The sequence below is a fragment of the Oncorhynchus masou genome, unplaced genomic scaffold, assembly GCF_036934945.1.
Source record: "Oncorhynchus masou masou isolate Uvic2021 unplaced genomic scaffold, UVic_Omas_1.1 unplaced_scaffold_981, whole genome shotgun sequence".
Lineage (NCBI taxonomy): Eukaryota > Metazoa > Chordata > Actinopteri > Salmoniformes > Salmonidae > Oncorhynchus > Oncorhynchus masou.
In genome coordinates, this window is record NW_027016324.1 from 36,847 (window position 1) to 54,574 (window position 17,728).

The 17,728-nt window shown below is 45.6% G+C and overlaps 1 pseudogene; it reads left to right on the plus strand.

Annotated features, from left to right (window-relative positions):
• LOC135538548 (ADP-ribosylation factor-like protein 6-interacting protein 1) overlaps nucleotides 1-17,728 on the plus strand; it is a 22,278-nt pseudogene continuing 4,550 nt past the window's right edge.

The window sequence follows — 17,728 nt, forward strand, 5'->3', positions numbered from 1 at the left end:
TCCATCCAACGGTTGGTTTGTGAACTGCAAAATCCACAAAGAAGAGAGGGAAGCGTCTGCTGCGCCCCTGGGTCGTTTTAAATTTGCCTTTAAAACATCACCGAAAACTTAAACAACCGTTAGCTATGGCAGAGGGAGACAACAAAAGCGCCAACGTACTCGTAAGTAACGTTATCCCACTTTCGACTTGACAAGCTTTAGTTCCTGAATTTAGGTGACGTTAACGTCGTAGTGTTGCTTGACTGCTGTCGTTCGCTTGTCAACGGCCTTCGAAATGCGAACAACTAACCAGCTATGCTAGCGAAGGAGGATTAGTGAAAATGAGAACCGTGCCCAACAAATTAAATCATTAATCTGACCATCTGAGCAAATTAACTAAGCCATACAATACATGGTTTGTTAGATGGCCTATGTATCATTTTACATAGGCCGTTAACAATTAACGTTATGCAGTCTAATATTGGCCTTATAGCTAACATTATTGCTCGGCTAACTAGCTGTTCTCGCATGATACGGCTAATTGGTGAAAGGTGTTTTTGTAGCTAGCTGTGTTTATTTGGCTGGCTAGCCAACACAGCGGCTGTCCGTAAGGTTATTTTAAATGTGACACGTTCAGCTGACAAGCCGAGAGAGCCCATGTCTGGCTAATTTGGATCTTGTGACATTTATTTAACATCCCCTTTGAAATTAACAAATGTGCGTTACCTTAACTATTTGATTAGTCACCGAAAGATGACTAATTATACATTTGGTGTAAAAGTTAGGCAATTTACTCAATAATTAAGCATGGTTCGAGTGACTGGTGTAATTAAGACCATGGTCAGAAGTGGTCGCTGCTCGGACCGAGGGCTGAACGGCGATACATTTGAACGTCGACTGGTAACCTAGATGGTGTAATAACACTGACCTGTTCTAAACGAAATCCGGGAATACAAAACAAAATTTAGCCTATATATTAATGAACGTTAAGACTGAATTTCAGTGTATACCCTTCCCAGAAAAAAGTATTCCAGTTTTCATTGTGCGGTTGAGGCTAACCTTTTTTAATTAAATGATAATGTCCGTGTTTGAAGGATATATTGGCACCGGTGGTGTTAGGCCCGAGATAAAATCATATTTTATTGGTCACATACACATGGTTAGCAGATGCTATTGCGACGATATCGAAATGCTTGTAGTCGAGGGCAGGTGGTGTGCCGCAAATCTCCCCTTGTCAGAGTCAAATACTTTCCTCCAAACACCGCCTTCGAGGGCATTTATACAACGTGTTAGGAACATATTCAAATAATGATTGACATATTTTCATTAACGTCATCTTGATTAATTTATTCATACAATTTCGTCCTTCCACGATGTATAGTCCCGATAGAAAATAGGCATTTTAACGTCGAAGATTTAGCAGGTGGTCATTTGTGAGGTAGACGCAGGCTGGAATGCTGTTTTAACTGATCAGCATTCAGGAATTGATCTGCCCGTTGTATAAATTGCCATAGAAACGGCCCCTTGCAACATTGATTGATTGGGGTTAGAGGAATAAAAAGCCACTGATCTGGAAGATGAAAATGATGAGGGTATCAGTCATCCAAAGCGCAGAAACGCCTCCTAATGTTACCATCTACAAATGCTGAAATATGGAGGAGATGCATCCTAGAGCTGGGCGAAGGTCACAACAAACTAACGTTCTCATTTAATCAACACTGTTAAGTACAAGCATATTGCATTTGTAATCTTGTAGAGAACAATCTAATGATTCATTCTGTGATTCATAATGACATGGGCTAAAGAGAACTACTTACAAGCCCTAAACCAACAATGCAGTCTATTACTTGGGTGATTGTAGTCTTGGACAATTTTTTTGGGTGCCTTCCTCTGACACCGCCTAGTATATTGGTCCTGGATGCCAGGAAGCTTGGCCCCAGTGATGTACTGGGCTGTGCGCGCTACCCTCTGTAGCGCCTTACGGTTGGATCCCGAGCAGTTGCCATGATGATGCAACCAGTCACCATGCTCACGATGGTGCAGCAGATCTTGAGGATCTGGGGACCCATGCCAAATCTTTTCAGTCTCCTGAGGGGGAAAAGGCATTGTTGTGCCCTCGTCAGGACTGTCTTGGTGTGTTTGGACTATGATAGTTTGTTGGTGATGTGGGCACCAAGGACCTTGAAGCTCTCAATCTGCTCCACTACAGCCCTGTTGATGTGAATGGGGGCGTGTTCGGTCCTACTTTTCCTGTAGTCCACGATCAGCTCCTTTGTCATGCTCACATTGAGGGAGAGGTTGTTACCCCGGCACCACACTGACAGGTCTCTGACCTCCTCCCTATAGGCTCTCATTGTTGTCGGTGATCAGGCCTGCCACTGTTGTGTCGTTAGCCAACTTAATGGTGGTGCTGGAATCGTGCTTGGCCACACAGTTGTGGGTGAACAGGGAAACCGGGAGGGAACTAAACACGTACCCCTGAGGGGCCCCCGTGTTGAGGATCAATGTGGCAGATGTATTGTTGCCTAGCCTTACAATCTGGGGGCGGCCTGTCAGGAAGTCCAGGATCCAGTTGCAGAGGAAGGTGTTTAGTCCCAGGGTCATTAGCTTAGTGTTGCGCTTCGTGGGCACTATGGTGTTTGCGCTGTAGTCAATGAACAAATCAAATTTTATTTGTCACATACACATGGTTAGCAGATGTTAATGCGAGTGTTTTGCAAAATGTTTGTGCTTCTCGTTCTGACAATGCAGTAATGTCCAACCTAACAATTTCAGAACAATTACCTTATACACACAAGTGTAAAGGAAGTAATAAGAATATGTACATTAAAAAAATGTATATGAATGAGAGATGGTATAGAATGGCATAGGCAAGATGCAGTGGATGGTATAGAGTACAGTATATACATATGCGATGAGTAATGTAAACATTATATGATGTGGCATTGTTTAAAGTGGCTAGTGATACATTTATTACATACATTTTTCCATTATTAAAGTGGTTGGAGTTGAGTCAGTATGTTGGCAGTAGCCACTCAATGTTAGTGATGGCTGTTTAACAGTCTAATGGCCTTGAGATAGAAGCTGTTTTTCAGTCTCTCGGTCCCAGCTTTGATGCACCGGTACTGACCTCGCCTTCTGGATGATAGCGGGGTGAACAGGCAGTGGCTTGGGTGGTTGTTGTCCTTAATGATCTTTATGGCCTTCCTGTGACATCGGGTGGTGTAGGTGTCCTGGAGGGCAGGTAGTTTGCCCCCGGTGATGCGTTGTGCAGACCTCACTACCCTCTGGAGAGCCTTACGGTTGTGGGCGGAGCAGTTGCCGTACCAGACGGTGATACAGCCTGACAGGATGCTCTCGATTGTGCATCTGTAAAAGTTTGTCAGGGTTTTAGGTGACATGCCAAATATCTTCAGCCTCCTGAAGTTGAAGAGGCGCTGCTGCGCCTTCTTCACCACACTGTCTGTGTGGTTGGACCATTTCAGTTTGTCCGTGATGTGTACGCAGAGGGGAAAAAAAATATTGTTTACAATGACAACCTACTGGAAACAGTGGGTTAACTGTCTTGTTCAGGGGCAGAATGACAGATTTGTACCTTGTCAGCTCAGGGATTCGATCCAGCAACCTTTCAGTTACTGGCCCAACACTCTAACGACTAGGCTACCTGCCGCTTATAACTAGTGTCCTTTTTTTGCTTATAAATTTTGTGTTAATATTAGTCACTCAAATATCACATGAATATACATTAGCCATGGCAAAATGTATGGAAGTGAAAGAAAATTGGCTTCAAAACTGAATTTTCTCACTACACCATGGTTTTTGTTTTTTGAATTGCAGGAAATAAGCTTTTAAACCTGCAAAAATAAGTTGTCTAGCAACAAGAGGAGTGTAAACAGTTTGTGGCCATAGAAATAGATATGCAGGGGGATTGTTCACCAATGCTGGCAAGGGGAGCCCGAGTGGGAGAAGGTTTGGCAACTGCTGTTCTAGAACAGTGATGGAACACTAGAATCTGGTTGAAACTGTCTTCAGTTAGATCGTGCTTTGTCAGCTTCACGACAGCTCTCAGATGCGGCAGTCAGGCTTTGTCTGTCGTTGATTACATTCATCCACCGAACAAACCTACCACAGAGGATCAACTGACAACTAGGATGGATCACGATGATGATGATCTGTGTGGCAAAACAAGTCTGTAACGTTAATAGCTATGCCTTTTCCTGGCTGGCTGTGGGTCATGAGACGACATGGTGTTTAGTGCCCTTGGAATAGAGATGTCTGTATGAAGACGGGTCTTTGTGGTGCCAGCACAACGTGGGATTATTTCACTTGCCCGACCATTCACAATGACACCTCTGTTTTCAGCCCTGTGGCTCTGCTCAGCCGCCAACTGATAGTAGTAGAGAGATGTTTGGAAGTCAGCAGGGCTTAAGGTATTAGCAAGCCATTAAACAGTGGTATTTCTGTGGTGCAGTCTGTTTGCGTCTAAATGGCACCCTAGTCCCTATATAGTGCACTTCATTGTCCAGAGTCCTATAGGGAATAGGGTGCCATTTGGGACTCAGCCTAGCTCCTTAGATGAACAGGCTAAACTGTTAACTATGTGAATTGGATTTCAGATTGTCTGGACTGAGAGTTAGATGGCTTTTCTTCTGAGTGCACCAGTGCATCTTGAGTCCTTTTCAACCTGACCTGTTATCGGGCTGCGTTTTCACACACCTGGGGGGGGGGCTACTGCCGTGGCCTATTTATTGCCTTACCTCCTTACTCCATTTGCACACACTGTATGTAGATTTTCTATTGTGTTATTGACTGTACGTTTGTTTATTCCATGTGTGAATCTGTTGTTTTTGTTGCACTGCTTTGCTTTATCTTGGCCAGGTTGCAGTTGTAAATGAGAACTTGTTCTCAACTGGCCTACCTGGTTAAATCAAGGTGAATTAAAAATGAATCACGCTGGTCAAATTGCTACTTTGCCATGTTGGGAGCCGGGGATTTGTGTATGTATTTAAACAACGCTTAACACCTGGCTCTGCAATAGACTAGCGTCCTGTCCAGGAGGTTAACACCTGGCTCTGCAATAGACTAGCATCCTGTCCAGGAGGTTAACACCTGGCTCTGTAATAGACTAGCGTCCTGTCCTGGAGGTGTACTGGTAGATCATGCTGCCTCAATCTACAGAAACAGAAGATGGGCTTCTGTCTCATGGACCGTACTGGCTCGTCCACGGCTACTTCCTAACCTCTGTCTCGGTCGGTGTCTGTGTTCCAGGCCCAGGAGACGGCCCAGCTGGAGGAGCAGCTGCAGGGCTGGGGAGAGGTGATCCTGGCTGGGGACCAGGTCCTGCGTTGGAAGAAACCATGGTTCCCTGGAGCCCTGATGGCAGCCACCACACTGGTCTTTATGTGAGTAGTACTCACACACACACACACAGCCCTGATGGCAGCCACATTTACATTTACATTTAAGTCATTTAGCAGACGCTCTTATCCAGAGCGACTTACCACACTGGTCTTTATGTGAGTAGTACTCACACACACACACACACAGCCCTGATGGCAGCCACCACACTGGTCTTTATGTGAGTAGTACTCACACACACACACACAGCCCTGATGGCAGCCACCACACTGGTCTTTATGTGAGTAGTACTCACACACACACACACACACACACACACACACACACAGCCCTGATGGCAGCCACCACACTGGTCTTTATGTGAGTTGTACTCACACACACACACAGCCCTGATGGCAGCCACCACACTGGTCTTTATGTGAGTAGTACTCACACACACACACACACACACAGCCCTGATGGCAGCCACCACACTGGTCTTTATGTGAGTAGTACTCACACACACACACACAGCCCTGATGGCAGCCACCACACTGGTCTTTATGTGAGTAGTACTCACACACACACACACACACACACACACACACACAGCCCTGATGGCAGCCACCCCACTGGTCTTTATGTGAGTAGTACTCACACACACACACGATACACACAGCTGTCCTGTCACACACACACACACACACACGATACATACAGCTGTCCTGTCACACACACACACACACGATACATACAGCTGTCCTGTCACGCTCTCTCACACACACACACACACACGATACATACAGCTGTCCTGTCTCTAGCTCACACACCAGGGCTCGACATTCAGGTAAATTTGCCAGTAGCACACCGGGCCAGTACCAAGTGACAACTACAGGCTTGTGGGCGAGATCACAGGAGAAAGTTATTTAGGCAGAATTTTAATCATGGGTGATTTCATGTTTGTTGCTGTCTGGGCAATTACAGTATATCATAGCCAACCATAGAATCTAGAAATGAGCCCAATAACATTGATGAAATGTCATGTTTCTAAAGGGCCTGTGACCTGTAGCCTAACGCAACGCAACGGGGGGGGTGTTACAATCAGCATGGTGGCTCCAGCAGGGGTTACAGTCAGCGTTATCACAGAACACCACACAGAGAGAAGACAGACACACGATGGACAGGCACGCCCACACAGAGACCGAGTTTAGTTAAGTAGCCTGGTACGAGCCAGAACAGCACAAGACAGGAGCCCAATCCCCTGTTTCTGTAGCATGAGGCAGCTTGTTTACCGAAGTATCATCAGATACTTCAGTTTTATAAGTAGTTTAACTGTGTACATTGTTAAAGAGGATGTAGGCCTACCGTTTATGCATTTGAATGGCCGATGTGGTTTCTTTCCTTTGTCATGCCGGACACTCCTGTTATGAAACACTGCCAATTGGAGTTGAGCAATAGATCATACAGCAGTGGATAGCTTGGATCCTCTCTTTTTTTCAATTATTACCATCAAAACTGTTGTCTTTTCCCAGATTGCATTTCGACATGTTGTCCAGTGACTGGGCTCATTGGAACACGTTTCTTTCCACACGGCACTCAGCTGTGGAAGCAGTTGTGTGCTCGTGCCAGCATACAGTTGACATTTTGAGGTGGCAGGGTAGCCTAGTGGTTAGAGCGTTGGGCCAGGAACTGAAAGGTTGCTGGATTGAATTCCCCGAGCTAACAAGGGGGAAAAAATCTGTCGTTCTGCCCCTGAACAAGGCAGTTAACCCACCACTTTTCCCCGGTAGGCCGTCATTGAAAATAAGAATTTGTTCTTAACTGACTTGCCTAGTTAAATAAAAAATGTACTACATATTTAGCTCTATTTAATCAATAAGGGATGTTAATGTCTTGACACGCAATGTCCCCCAGATAAAAAAACAAACAATTACATGTTAAATGCATTTCCTGCAGTTCCACAGTTTGACACACACTTTTTTTTAAATTATTATTATTATTTACCTTAACCAGGCAAGTCAGTTAAGAACAAATTCTTATTTTCAATGACGGTCTAGGAACAGTGGGTTAACTGCCTGTTCAGGGGCAGAACAACAGATTTGTACCTTGTCAGCTCGGGGGTTTGAACTTGCAACCTTCCGGTTACTAGTCCAACGCTCTAACCACTAGGCTACCCTGCCGCCCCAATGCCTCTCTTGATGAGGTATTTTGAAAACACAGTAAGTGAAAGGCTCCCTAACTGCACATGTCTCTGCCCCATAGCAAAATGTGTTAATGTAGGAAGTTAGCTAGCTTTTCAACACATTTTGCTAACTTCCTGCGTTAACACATTTTGCTATGGGGCAGAGACATTTGCAGTTTCATGCTTTTCTACATACACATTTTGTCATGAGTCTTGAGATATTTTGCAGTTTTTAAAGGGTAAGTTAACCTAAAATTCTAAATTTCCCAAGTGATTCCATACATTGACTAGTTAGGTGGACTTTGTCTTCTCCCCCTGGGGTCTAGAACTGGAAAGCGGCCAAAATGAAAGGGTCACGTGACTCGTGGCGTTTTGTTGTGTACCAGCTCTGCTCCGTTAGTCAGAGCGATTGAGAAACCTGTGAATTGTGGACAAATTCTTTTGTTTTATTGAAAGCATTTGGCCAAATGAGCTCTTAAAAATATATATATATATATATATATATATATATATATATATATATATATATATATATATATATAATAATCAAAAGTATTATAGGTTTTGAGACAGGAAATGTGTTATTTTCCACCTAAAGTGATCTGTATTATTTTATGTGGCCGACTGCAATAACATTGGAGGTGGGTAACAACTGTGCATGTGTGTTTTCAGTCTGTGGCTTTAAGAAGGAACAAAATGTCACTTTTCTTTTTGAAAGAGACCGATACAGATGTGTGCAGTAGCCTAAGCACTTCATCAACGACGATGACTACAATTCAGAAATGCTGGGGAGAAAACGTAGAACTCTGACAGCTCTAGCTTCTGTATTCTCGTGTGGGGTGGAACACGTAGAACTCTGACAGCTCTAGCTTCTGTATTCTCGTGTGGGGTGGAACACGTAGAACTCTGACAGCTCTAGCTTCTGTATTCTCGTGTGGGTTGGAACACGTAGAACTCTGACAGCTCTAGCTTCTGTATTCTCGTGTGGGGTGGAACACGTAGAACTCTGACAGCTCTAGCTTCTGTATTCTCGTGTGGGTTGGAACACGTAGAACTCTGACAGCTCTAGCTTCTGTATTCTCGTGTGGGGGAACACGTAGAACTCTGACAGCTCTAGCTTCTGTATTCTCGTGTGGGTTGGAACACGTAGAACTCTGACAGCTCTAGCTTCTGTATTCTCGTGTGGGGGGAACACGTAGAACTCTGACAGCTCTAGCTTCTGTATTCTCGTGTGGGGGAACACGTAGAACTCTGACAGCTCTAGCTTCTGTATTCTCGTGTGGGGGGAACACAGAACTCTGACAGCTCTAGCTTCTGTATTCTCGTGTGGGGGAACACGTAGAACTCTGACAGCTCTAGCTTCTGTATTCTCGTGTGGGTTGGAACACGTAGAACTCTGACAGCTCTAGCTTCTGTATTCTCGTGTGGGGGGAACACGTAGAACTCTGACAGCTCTAGCTTCTGTATTCTCGTGTGGGGGGAACACGTAGAACTCTGACAGCTCTAGCTTCTGTATTCTCGTGTGGGGGAACACAGAACTCTGACAGCTCTAGCTTCTGTATTCTCGTGTGGGGAACACAGAACTCTGACAGCTCTAGCTTCTGTATTCTCGTGTGGGTTGGAACACGTAGAACTCTGACAGCTCTAGCTTCTGTATTCTCGTGTGGGTTGGAACACGTAGAACTCTGACAGCTCTAGCTTCTGTATTCTCGTGTGGGGGGAACACGTAGAACTCTGACAGCTCTAGCTTCTGTATTCTCGTGTGGGTTGGAACACGTAGAACTCTGACAGCTCTAGCTTCTGTATTCTCGTTTGGGAGGAACACGTAGAACTCTGACAGCTCTAGCTTCTGTATTCTCGTGTGGGGGGAACACGTAGAACTCTGACAGCTCTAGCTTCTGTATTCTCGTGTGGGTTGGAACACGTAGAACTCTGACAGCTCTAGCTTCTGTGTTCTCGTGTGGGTTGGAACACGTAGAACTCTGACAGCTCTAGCTTCTGTATTCTCGTGTGGGTTGGAACACGTAGAACTCTGACAGCTCTAGCTTCTGTATTCTCGTGTGGGTTGGAACACGTAGAACTCTTGACAGCTCTAGCTTCTGTGTTCTCGTTGGCTGGATATGGTGTTGCTCCAAAATGGATGGTGCTGCAGAGGTATGTCGTTTCTTCATTGTAGTTTGAGTGGATCTTATTGTGTTGTAACCTTTGCACCATATCATGTAGACAGCCAGTGAGTAGATGTGTCCTGCCTTTATGACACGGGGTTGAAGGAGATAACGGATAGTAATTGTGTCATCTTACATTGCAGAATACACAGAATTAAAGTAAAAGGTTTTGCATTTAAATTATTTAGTATCTTGTCTACTTATCAATCTATAATGTCTGTGTTGGCTAGCCATGGTTTATTTGCATGGCAACATTTCATGCTTTTAACAACTCTATAGCCTTGCATGGAATGCATGGTCCCAGGAACCCCTGATGTAGGCCTATTACTGTGGAATGCATGGTCCCAGGAACCCCTGGTGTAGGCCTATTACTGTGGAATGCATGGTCCCAGGAACCCCTGGTGTAGGCCTACTACTGTGGAATGCATGGTCCCAGGAGCCCCCTGGTGTAGGCCTATTACTGTGGAATGCATGGTCCCAGGAACCCCTGGTGTAGGCCTATTACTGTGGAATGCATGGTCCCAGGAACCCCCTGGTGTAGGCCTATTACTGTGGAATGCATGGTCCCAGGAACCCCCTGGTGTAGGCCTATTACTGTGGAATGCATGGTCCCAGGAACCCCCTGGTGTCGGCCTAATTAGGTTGCAAGTAGTCTGGTCTGTTGTGTGTTCATAACCCCCACCTCACCTGTCCATTATGGCCATGATTATCCAAACAATATAATTACTTTTAGCCCCATTGCCTTAACATTATTGCCCATATTACCTGGCTCCAGGAACCACCTGGGGCATGTTGCCCATAATACCTGGCTCCGGGAACCACCTGGGGCATGTTGCCCATAATGCCTGGCTCCGGGAACCACCTGGGGCATGTTGCCCATAATACCTGGCTCCGGGAACCACCTGGGGCATGTTGCCCATAATACCTGGCTCCGGGAACCACCTGGGGCATGTTGCCCATAAGACCTGGCTCCGGGAACCACCTGGGGCATGTTGCCCATAAGACCTGGCTCCGGGAACCACCCGGGGCATGTTGCCCATAAGACCTGGCTCCGGGAACCACCGGGGCATGTTGCCCATAAGACCTGGCTCCGGGAACCACCCGGGGCATGTTGCCCATAAGACCTGGCTCCGGGAACCACCCGGGGCATGTTGCCCATAAGACCTGGCTCCGGGAACCACCCGGGGCATGTTGCCCATAAGACCTGGCTCCGGGAACCACCCGGGGCATGTTGCCCATAAGACCTGGCTCCGGGAACCACCCGGGGCATGTTGCCCATAAGACCTGGCTCCGGGAACCACCCGGGGCATGTTGCCCATAAGACCTGGCTCCGGGAACCACCCGGGGCATGTTGCCCATAAGACCTGGCTCCGGGAACCACCCGGGGCATGTTGCCCATAAGACCTGGCTCCGGGAACCACCCGGGGCATGTTGCCCATAAGGCCTGGCTCCGGGAACCACCCGGGGCATGTTGCCCATAAGGCCTGGCTCCGGGGAACCACCCGGGGCATGTTGCCCATAAGGCCTGGCTCCGGGAACCACCATACGGGGCATGTTGCCCATAAGGCCTGGCTCTGGGAACCACCCGGGGCATGTTGCCCATAAGGCCTGGCTCTGGGAACCACCCGGGGCATGTTGCCCATAAGGCCTGGCTCCGGGAACCACCCGGGCATGTTGCCCATAAGGCCTGGCTCCGGGAACCACCCGGGGCATGTTGCCCATAAGGCCTGGCTCCGGGAACCACCTGGGGCATGTTGCCCATAAGGCCTGGCTCCGGGAACCACAAAAATACTATGCGTGCATACAAGGAACAGACATCTTTCATTACGCTGTGAGCGTTAATGGAAACATGCAACAATATCAAGCCAATCACCTTCCAGTCAAAAGGCTATAGCCTGGTATTGAACACGCAACGGCTGTAATGAAACCCATAATAGAAAGTCAATTTCAAACATTTACCAAAATGCAAATCTCAGGACAACACTGTTCTGAACAGCTCACACACAATACGAGCGGTTCTATATGTGACGGAGATGAACATTTACATTAGAAACCTAGAGGAGGAATCTATTTTCAACAACTAGGATGTGTTGCTCATATGACTAGGAGACGAGTACTGGGTAATGAATGACTGTCTTTTTTTTATATATATATATATATATATAAAATAATTGCCTCCGCGGTTCTATGGATGGATTTTTGGCTCGGCTCCCTAAGAAGCAAGGGAAGACTTCATTATTTTAATTAAAGTAAAAACCGCTTTAAAAAAAAAAAAAAAAAAAATGTCTAACTGCGTCTACTGCCTCCCGCTCACAGGTCAAAGTGGTGGTTGTCGTGGTGATAGCCTGCCTACTGTTGACTAGCATACGCACTGGAATGGTGAGTTAAGATGGACAAACATACTACTTTATCGTGGCCATCAAGTTTAAACACACTATTAAATTTAGACAGTCCAAGCAGTGGATGACAACAATACATCTATTAACTAAAACAGTCCAAGCAGTGGATGACAACAATACATCTATTAACTAAAACAGTCCAAGCAGTGGATGACAACAATACATCTATTAACCAAAACAGTCCAAGCAGTGGATGACAACACATCTATTAACTAAAACAGTCCAAGCAGTGGATGACAACAATACATCTATTAACTAAAACAGTCCAAGCAGTGGATGACAACAATACATCTATTAACCAAAACAGTCCAAGCAGTGGATGACAACAATACATCTATTAACCAAAACAGTCCAAGCAGTGGATGACAACACAATACATCTATTAACTAAAACAGTCCAAGCAGTGGATGACAACACAATACATCTATTAACTAAAACAGTCCAAGCAGTGGATGACAACACAATACATCCATTAACTAAAACAGTCCAAGCAGTGGATGACAACACAATACATCCATTAACTAAAACAGTCCAAGCAGTGGATGACAACAACACATCTATTAACTAAAACAGTCCAAGCAGTGGATGACAACAACACATCTATTAACTAAAACAGTCCAAGCAGTGGATGACAACAATACATCTATTAACTAAAACAGTCCAAGCAGTGGATGACAACAACACATCTATTAACTAAAACAGTCCAAGCAGTGGATGACAACAACACATCTATTAACTAAAACAGTCCAAGCAGTGGATGACAACAATACATCTATTAACTAAAACAGTCCAAGCAGTGGATGACAACAATACATCTATTAACCAAAACAGTCCAAGCAGTGGATGACAACAATACATCTATTAACTAAAACAGTCCAAGCAGTGGATGACAACAATACATCTATTAACTAAAACAGTCCAAGCAGTGGATGACAACAACATACATCTATTAACTAAAACAGTCCAAGCAGTGGATGACAACAACATACATCTATTAACTAAAACAGTCCAAGCAGTGGATGACAATACATCTATTAACCAAAACAGTCCAAGCAGTGGATGACAACAACATACATCCATTAACCAAAACAGTTCCAGTAGAACCTGGTTGACCAGGTGCTGGACTGGTGACAGGATCCACCAGTGGTTTCCAGGGATCCTTCATCCCACCTGCCCAAGCCTAATGTCCCACTTAAACACTGTTACAGAGGAGAGACCTGAGAACGAGGACCTGGTTAGAAGACCACTCCAGGATGAACGTAGCACCACAGACTTTTGGGCAGCACATACAACATTTTACTAACATTGTGTTGTATACTTAGTGTTTTATTTTTTTAATATGCAACCAAGTGTCTTCACTTTTCTCTCTGGGTGGGTGAAGGTTGAATGTTATGTTTTTCAACAACACAAAAAAATATATATGTAACAATACTTGCTTTATTGGTCCATTTGCGTGGATATTCTTTATTTTTGCAGTCACCGTACCTAACCTGACACACACACACACACATCACAGGCTTGGGTGCAGGACATACCTGGAACTTTCACTTCACAAGTCCTGGGAGTCTTCTGCTTCCTGAACCAGTTTAGACCCCATAAGGTGACGGAGATTTGTCTGGAATGAACCACGTATGATGGGAGAGGGAACTGGACCACCTGGACCCAGTGTCTCATTGTGGAGGAACCACTCCAGAACGCTGCAGTATGAGACCGGTCTGAGTTGTCTGGATTCACCATTTATACATCACCAAGTGGATTTGAGATTCTGGAGCAGCAGGCATGTACTTAGAACTGTTGCTTTTGTTTTGTCAATATGAAACAAGTTATATTCTGATATTTCCAGTTCAATGTGTAGGCCTATATATCCTATTCTAATAAAATATGCCAACAAAATATTGTGATTTAATGTGAAAACATATATCCACTGTGTTTGGGCTGGTATAAAAACAACAACCCACAACTGTCCCGCTCATAGAGGTTAATGATCAGAGATTATTCAATAAAGTAAAGTTTAGCTACTTGTCAGATCACTGTCCATTTGGTCCAGCTGAAATGGATCACTGTCCCATTTGGTCCAGCTGAAATGGAGTTGTCTGCAATTTCTTTTTTTGGATCAGGACAAATGTTTCCATGACAACAGAGTTGATGTGGGCAGCAAGATCCCGGTGTTCCTCATCAATCAAGTTCTCTGCAGCATAAGCATTCTTAATGAGTTCGCAATGGAGCACAGTTGCCACAACAGCACCACCCATCTGCTGTCTTCACTTCTACACTTCTAATCTGTAACGCTAGGCTACTGTCTTCACTTCTACACTTCTAATCTGTAACGCTAGGCTACTGTCTACACTTCTCCTGTGTAACTAATCTGTAACGCTAGGCTACTGTCTTCACTTCTCCCTGTGTAACTAATCTGTAACGCTAGGCTACTGTCTTCACTTCTCCCTGTGTAACTAATCTGTAACGCTAGGCTACTGTCTACACTTCTCCCTGTGTAACTAATCAGTAACGCTAGGCTACTGTCTTCACTTCTCCCTGTGTAACTAATCAGTAACGCTAGGCTACTGTCTTCACTTCTCCCTGTGTAACTAATCAGTAACGCTAGGCTACTGTCTACACTTCTCCCTGTGTAACTAATCAGTAACGCTAGGCTACTGTCTTCACTTCTCCCTGTGTAACTAATCAGTAACGCTAGGCTACTGTCTTCACTTCTCCCTGTGTAACTAATCTGTAACGCTAGGCTACTGTCTACACTTCTGCCTGTGTAACTAATCAGTAACGCTAGGCTACTGTCTTCACTTCTCCCTGTGTAACTAATCTGTAACGCTAGGCTACTGTCTTCACTTCTCCCTGTGTAACTAATCAGTAACGCTAGGCTACTGTCTTCACTTCTGTCTGTGTAACTAATCAGTAACGCTAGGCTACTGTCTTCACTTCTCCCTGTGTAACTAATCTGTAATGCTAGGCTACTGTCTACACTTCTGCCTGTGTAACTAATCAGTAACGCTAGGCTACTGTCTTCACTTCTCCCTGTGTAACTAATCAGTAACGCTAGGCTACTGTCTTCACTTCTGCCCAGAAAATGTTTTGCATCTGTGATTTGTGAATAAGGGTCATCCATGCACTTTTTTTACATAAAAGGCCACTCAAATGTGTAGTTTTGTCACAACTAGAGATCTGTGGCATTTTATTTTAAGGATTTCTTATTTGAGCGTGCAATTGCCATGCTGACTGCAGGAATGTCCACTAGAGCTGTTACTAGAGAATTTAATGTTAATTTCTCTACCATAATCCGCTTCCAAAGTAATATTAGAGAATTTGGATGTACGTCCAACCGCTTCACAACTCCAGACTAAGTAAATGGCGTCGTGTGGTAGAGTGGTTTGCTGATGTCAACATTGTGAACAGAGTGCCCTCGGTGGGGTAATGGGCAGGCATAATCTACGGACGACGAACACAATTGCATTTTATTGACGGCAATTTGAATGCTCAGAGAGACTGTGATGAGATTGAGGCCCATTGTCGTGCCATTCATAGGGCCTGATGCATTTATTTCAAGTGACTGATTTCCTTATTTGAACAGCAACTCTGTAAAATCTTTAATTGTTGCATGTTGCGTTTATATTTTTGTTCGGTATAGTAAATGTAGTTTTTCAGAACCTTTGATAGAATACCTAATTTCTCTGGTGTCCGCTGGTTTTGGCTTGCAGTGGAATTGAGACATCTGACCCTCCCCCCCCTCCTTTCTCCAGGATGATCTACTACCTGGACCCCTCGGTGCTGACCGGCCTGTCCTGCACTGTCATGCTGCTGTGTCTGTCTGACTACCTGGTGCCTACCCTCGCACCCCGCATCTTCGGATCCAACAAGTGGTGAGAGCCTGGGGGTATATCTGGGGTACGGGGTGGGTATATCTAGGGTACAGGGTGGGTATATCTGGGGTTACAGGGTGGGTATATCTGGGGTTACAGGGTGGGTATATCTAGGCTACGGGGTGGGTATATCTAGGGTACAGGGTGGTGGGTATATCTAGGGTACAGGGTGGTGGGTATATCTGGGGTGGAGGGTGGGTATATCACACACACACACTGGGTCTATTTCAGTGTCTGGCAGTGAGTTCTGCTGGTTCATAAGCCCATGTTCTGACCTGAGCCTGAAATGGGTAGTTGTGGCTCAGCAGAAATGAAGGGCACTTCCCCAACTGCCTTATCAGATATCATATGGCCCCATTGATAGACTCGTCTCATTCTGCTGAGCTGGTTCTGATCAAGTGTTCCTGTTCAGATGGATGGAGAGATGTAGGGAGAGCTGTTGACTGAATAAAACCACTGGATATAATGGTAATAAAACCACTGGATATAATGGTAATAATATCACTCTCCTCCTCCTTCCTCTCTCTTTCCTTCCTTCCTCTCTTCCTTCCTTCCTCCTCTCTTTCTCTCTCTCTTCCTTCCTCCCCTCCTCTCCTCTTCTCCTCTTTCTCCCTCTCTCCAGGTCTTCAGAGCAGCAGCAGCGTTTCCATGAGATCTGTGGTAACCTGGTGAAGACTCAGCGTCGCATCCTGGGCTGGTGGAAGAGACTCTTCTCGCTCAAGGAGGAGAAACCCAAGATGGTACACACACACACACACACACACACCGAGACCCACTTTAGCTCTGTCGTCTGTTCTAGAACGAGGTAGTGATGTCACTTCCGGTTGTCTCCCCACAGTACTTTGCGTCGGTGATCAGCAGTCTGGTGACGGTGGCCTGGATGGGACAGCAAGTCCACAACCTTTTCCTCACCTACCTGATCGGTATGTACCAGCACCTGTCTACCTGCCTGTACCTGTACCCTACCTACTTACCTACCTGTACCCTACCTACTTACCTACCTGTACCCTACCTACTTACCTACCTGTACCCTATCTACTTACCTACCTGTACCCTATCTACTTACCTACCTGTACCCTACCTACCTGTACCCTACCTACTTACCTACCTGTACCCTACCTACTTACCTACCTGTACCCTATCTACTTACCTACCTGTACCCTATCTACTTACCTACATGCACCTTACCTACATGCACCCTACTGACCTCCCTACCTACTTACATAGATGTACCCTACCTACCTTGTCTAGATGTACCCTACTGACCTCCTTACCTACCTGTACCCTACCTACATGCACCCTACCTACTTACCTACATGCACCCTACCTACTTACCTACATGCACCCTACCTACCTTATCTACATGTACCCTACTGACCTCCCTACCTACTTATCTACATGTACCCTACTGACCTCCCTACCTACTTGCACCCTATCTACTTACATACATGTACCCTACCTACCTTATCTACATGTACCGTACTGACCTCCCTCCCTACCTACCTGTACCCTACCGGCCGACCTACCTACTTGTACCTACTTGTACTCTACCGGCCGGCCTACCTACTTGTACCCTACCGGCCGACCTACCTACTTGTACCCCACCGGCCGACCTACCTACTTGTGGCCGACCTACCTACTTGTACCCTACCGGCCGACCTACCTACTTGTACCCTACCGGCCGGCCTACCTACTTGTACCCCACCGGCCGACCTACCTACTTGTACCCTACCGGCCGACCTGTATTCACATCCTTTGACTGGATTAAAATGGACTAAATTGAGATTTTGTGTCTCT